This window comes from Sus scrofa, chromosome 10 (assembly GCF_054392235.1).
Source record: "Sus scrofa isolate SSC_HxYL_T2T_F1_AM1 chromosome 10, Sscrofa_HxYL_maternal_Yorkshire_Landrace_v2.0, whole genome shotgun sequence".
In the NCBI taxonomy this organism is placed as follows: Eukaryota; Metazoa; Chordata; class Mammalia; order Artiodactyla; family Suidae; genus Sus; species Sus scrofa.
Window position 1 is genome coordinate 30,714,853 of NC_139392.1, and position 6,040 is coordinate 30,720,892.

The window sequence follows — 6,040 nt, forward strand, 5'->3', positions numbered from 1 at the left end:
GTAGATTAAAAGATCCTGTGTTGTTGCACCTATGGAGTAGTTTACAACTGCATTTCAGATATGATCCCAGGCCTAGACACTCCATATGCCACAACAAAAATAAATATGTTTCAATTAGGATAATTTTGGTTGTAAATAAAAAAGTCAAATGAAATTGTTTTTAAATGTAAGGATATTTGTTGGTTGGCTTACATAACTGCAAACTCCAAAATCCTGGAAAGCCTCAGAATGATTTGATTAAAATGATCAATTATACTATAATAAAATCCTTTACTTTCTTCTTCTCATCCCATTTGTCAGTGTTGAATTTAGCTTAAATCTTACACCCTGAGGACTAGAAGGAGTGCAATCTGTAGTAATTCAGAGAAGAGGCTCTTTGTATGACACTGGCAGAGGTAACTGTCCTGAATATTAGGTGGAAAAGGAGATGCTAAAACACAGTGGTGTCAGGAAGACTATTTTTGAAGAAGTGATTAGACCTTGTATGGGTAAGGTTCTGGACTAGACCTCCAGATGAGGTAGGGAGATCAGTTGAGCTGTGGGTGAAAAGTGAAGCCAGAATAGAATTGGCAGTAATGGAAGAAGATGAGGAGTATAAGATGCAGCTCTAAGATCAACTGCAGTAGAAAAAGACAGAGTTCATCCCTCTAACCATCTCTTCTAAGTTACCCTCAGAAACAGGACCTTAGGGGTGACATGCTCACAGTGCATATAGGAAATGGATTCAAGTGGCATGAGGGGTGGACTATGGTGACTATGGTAATGTATTATGAATCTCCTCTTTAGAAAAGAATCATGTATTGCTCCTATTGCTGGGAAATCTGTGAACAGACCACCTCTTAAAGATTTGCATATGCATCCTCATCAGAGACCTCATGTCCTTACCCAGAGCTGTCTCTCATGGCTTTTGGACCAAGAAAGTCTGGGGCTTTACTAGAGCTCAAATAGGAAACAGGGTCTTGTTCCAGAATAAAGTAGCATGTTCAGTCAAAAATTGCAGAATCTGGAGTTCCTGTCATGGCTCAGTGGTTAACAAATCCAACTAGAAACCATTAAATTGCAGGTTTGATCCCTGGCCTTGCTCAGTGGGTTAAGGATCCAGTGTTGCTGTGAGCTGTGGTGTAGGTTGCAGATGTGGCTCGGATCCCATGTTTCTGTGGCTCTGGTGTAGTCTGGGGGCCACAGCTCTAATTAGACCCCTAGCCTAGGAATCTTCATATGCTCAGGGAGTGGCCCTTGAAAAGGCAAAAAAAAAAGACAAAAAAATTGAAGAATTTTTGGATCATGCATGGAAATGGATTTTTTTTTTTTTTTTTTTGCTATTAGAATGAGAAGGGACAATATAAGGCTTCACTTGGGGAATTTCATTTGCATGAGGGTCTTCACCTGTGAGTATGGCTAGCATGAAGTACAAAATGGCCAAAATTTACTGAGCACATACTGTATGCTAAACATATAGGAGGACATTCCATTTCACAATAGGGCATCCCACGTGGTCCTACAGCTCTGTCTTCAGCAGAAAATGACAGTTTTCCACTCAGTTAATTATTCATGGTGCTGGGAGGTATAATGACACCAGTGAATTCTATGATGACAAGTGATTTGCTTTATTTACTATATAATGTGCGAACTTGTTAGAGATGATGGTGAGTGGAGTAGCTTGGCAATAGGTCATGCATTCTGCTCCATGAATAATAAAGCCAGCAGACGAACTACAATAAGAGGGAACAAATATACACTCATAATATATCATTGCAAGATGCTGTCTCCCTCAAGTTGAAAGGGTTTTTGTTTTTTATTTCTGTTTGTTCATTTGTTTGCTTGTTGGCTGTGCCAATGGCAGGTGGAAGTTACTGTGCCACAATCAAACCCACACCTTATCTGTGACCTGAGCCACAGCAGTGAAAACGCTGGATCCTTCACCCAATTTTCCACAAGAGTACTTCCAGGTTGAGGAGTTTTAATGACCTAAGATGCCACAAATTTCTGGTTGTTTTCTCTAGAGAATTGTGCCCTATGAGGGAGTTAGTGATGGAATTTACCAATGGAATTTTGTACACTCAGCAGTGACAGAGCCAGACAAGGGTTGGTAACAGGTAGATCCTGTTGCTCATTGAGGCTATACAGAGCATTTGTCTGCCACAGTGCACAGTGACCATAAATGTGGGTGAAAAGAATGACCAATATCACATTATGACTCAAAGCAACTTTCCTTTCTACAACTTTTGCAAGAATTGATTTTTTAAAGAGGCAATCATCTGAAACATATTCTATAACAATGATCTATGTCACACGACCCAGCAATACAAATGATTGCATATGCAAAATATCTATTTCTCTATTTTTTCCACTTTCCATCTAGTTCAATTAGCTTATCTAATACTCGAGTGTATAAATTACTGCAGTATTTCAGACACCATTGCCTTATAAAGAAATCACCCCCAAACTTAGTGGTTTAAAACATCAACATTTATTACTATCTCAGATCGTTCCAGTGGGTTTGGAATTTGATCAGTTCATTTGGGTACTTCAGGCTCAGAATCTCTGATGAGGCTGCAGTTACAAATTTGCTAAGGTCTGAGTTCTCATCGTGGAACAGTGTAAATGAGTCCAATCCATGAGAATATGGGTTAGATCCATGGCCTTGCTCAGGTGTTTCTATAAGCTGTGGTGTAGGTCTCAGATGTGGCTCAAATCCCATGTTGCTGTGGCTGCAGCATGGATCATTAGCTGCAGCTCTGATTGATCCCTATCATGGGAACTTCCATATGCTAAAGGTGTGGCCCAAAATAAATAAATAAATAAAAGAAAGTGGGTGAGGCTGAAGTTATCTAAAAACTTCTTTATGCATATACCAGATGTATAGGCTGAAAGCTTTGAACAGTGGAGACTGAAAGAGTTGTTGATTCTTAATATCATAAGGATGGGGAAATAATAGAATAGAATTACTATTTGTCTGTTTGCTTAGAGGAAAGGCCATGTAAGGGTAAAGTGAGAACGAAGCCATCTACAAGCAGGGAGGTTGGACCCACTAGAAGCCAACCCTGTTGTCATCACTTTGATCTTGGAGGTCCAGCCCCCAGAACTGTGAGAAAAGAAATATCTGTTACTTAAGTTCACCAGTCAGTAGTATTTTGTTGTGGAAACCATAGCTAATAATCTGACAATGATGATGGTGATGGTGAAATGTAATCTGAGTTGGTGACAAGACAAGAATGAATGAATCACCAGATTTGATTCAAAACAATCATGGCTCTTCATCCAGTGGTCAAAGGTGGATCATTTCCATATCCATAGATTTTGAAATAAATAATATATCATATACTTTTGAGTAAGAAATCTGGAATATCATCCAAAATAAGTGATGTGGTACTTCAACCTACCCTTCCTCTGAGAAATATCAGAGCATTTACCAAAAAATTGTGCTCTGTTCAAATGGAAATACTCAAAACATTCAGAAGATTCCATGAAGTATGTTCTAAGCTAACACTCACTCATGGGTGGCAGGATACCAGCATCCTAACTGGTTCTTGACCTGAAACAAAAAGAATGCTAGATATTATTTGCACAAAGATGAGTGTATTTAGGATCAGCAAGAATTTCAATTTGAGGCCTGAAACCATGACCAGCCATACATAATCTCCATCAAGGCAAGAAAAGGAGAATGGTTTACAGAGGATAAGAGAGAGTTTGGAGAGTTAAGTAAATAAATAAAGAGCCCATGGATCTTCAGTGGCTGAACACCTTGCAAGGAAAAAGTGTTTCTTATTCATGCTGGGCTCTGGTATGTTACAGGGCATAAAAGTTCTTCCTTCTGGTCTTCCAATTCCACTTAACTGAGTTTATGTTAATTAATTTTTTAATAAAGGGAGAGAAAATTGATACAGCACTCTCATAGTAGACCAGTTCTTCACAAATAGTAGACTTCAGAGGGCTTCAGTTTCCATCTTGGTTCCCAGAAGCTTGAGTAAATTTATTGTTGTAAAGGACTGAGTAGAAGTATTTGGAACAAATCTCCTTTTCCAAAATAGGAAAAATCAGCACCAAATACTTGTGCTATGAAAGAGTAAGTCCTGTCATATCCCCACACAATTTGCTATTATGATTTAGGAATAAAATGGAGAGACGGGCTAAATCCATGTGGAAAATGGAAGCTCAAAATCCTGCATCATTCATCTCTTCTTTCTGTGATTTTTCTTTATATGAGAAAAAGCTGGAACACAGAGTCAAAGGATGTGTTTGATTACCATCTTTTAACATATTTTCCCTACGGGGCAGGTCTCACTTGGAAAATGATGAGACTCATGAAAGTAATTACATAGATCATTTGGGCAAAGAAAACAATGGCTTTTGCTGGAATTACTGTAACAAGTGAGTACATCAGTGATTCCAGGTAGGGGAAAATAAAAGAGGTTAGGGTTTAGGAAATACTTAACTTTATTCTGTCAGCATCAGAATGTGCAGTTATAGAAATGTTACTTTCCTTTCCTGTGTCTCAGTTTCTTTTGATGCAAAATAAAGGGAATGAAATAGATACTCTCATAACCCACTCAATTCTCAATGCCTAAAATTTTATTGCTTATTTGTAGATCATATATTGAGCTCCATGTAGATGAATTCTCAGAAAGTTCATTTATAATATGTTATTAAATAAAGGATTGATATCCTTCTTGTGGTGAATCATGGCCAGCACTTTGCTGAGATTTCTGATTTTGAAGAACTTTTAAATTAGGATGCTAAGAGCTTGGAACCGAAACAGCCTTTTAATTCCACAACTTACTGTTACAGGATCCTGGACAAGTGAGATAAATTATTCTAAGCCTCAGCTTTCATCTCTACATATCAGAAATAATGTATTCATGTCATGAAATTATGTTGAGATGAAATATGAAAAGGGATTGCAAATAATAAGAGCTCAGTGCATGATACTTCTTTGTACTAGAAAATTTAGGGAAGATTAGAAATGTACAGGGTGAGTAATAAGTAATTAACTGAACTAACAAAGTAAAGAAAATAACTATCTTATTCCCAATTCTCTTGAGAGAGGGGATAGGAAATTCTCAGAGGGAAATTTTTCACATCTTTCAAATTCCCAAGTGTTTTTGTTTGTGTGTTTGTTTTTCTTGTTTGCTTTCTTTTGATTTGTTTTTTTAGGGATGCACTAGTGGCATATGGAAATTCCCTGGCTTAGGTTCCAATTGGAGATATAGATGCCAGCCTACACCACAACCACAGCAACACAGGATCCAAGCATCATCTGGGACCTACACCTCAGCTCATGGGAACACCAGATCCCTGACCCATTGATCAAGGCCAGGGATTGAAACTGCATCCTCATGGTACTAGTCAGATTCCTTTCTGTTCTGTCACAATGGGCACTCCCCCAAGTGTTGGAAGATAGGGTAGAGAGATATCTCAGTTATCCAGGAGGTCCATCCAAAAAAAAAATGTAGCCTCAGTTAAAGGTATCCAGGCATAGACAAACCACAACAGAGAACCAGGACAATAAACACCATGGCAATCCATTTTTTTTCCTTTCTTTCTTTTTTCCTCACCTTCCCTCTGATATTCAGCTAGTACATTTGGCCAGAAAGTAAGAGAGCTGGCTGAAGAAATCAACAAAAACAGCTGCTCAGTGTTGTGCAAAGAGTGAGAGATCTCAGTGGGTAAGAGGAGTATGTCTAATTAACATCCCAATGATATATTCAATTTTCTGTAGTAAGAGAGTAAATGTACTTTTTGAAGATAGCAATAAAAATAGAAAATGCAGGGGAAATTAGAGTCTTCCAATTCATTTATTCACTTAATTTCATTGAACACCCACATGCATCAGACACTGAAGCAAATGATGGCTATAAAGAAGTGAAGAAGATACAGACCTATGTCTCTTAGATGTATTAAAGTGGGTTTTAGATGGAGGAGGGGGGCTGAATTCTTCTGTGTATCAACAGTGTGTCAAAGCAGAGCCAAAAGTTGCATAATTTTTTTTAATATTTGTGGAAGAGTTTTCAACATTTCTTATTGCCTGAGTAGCACCCAG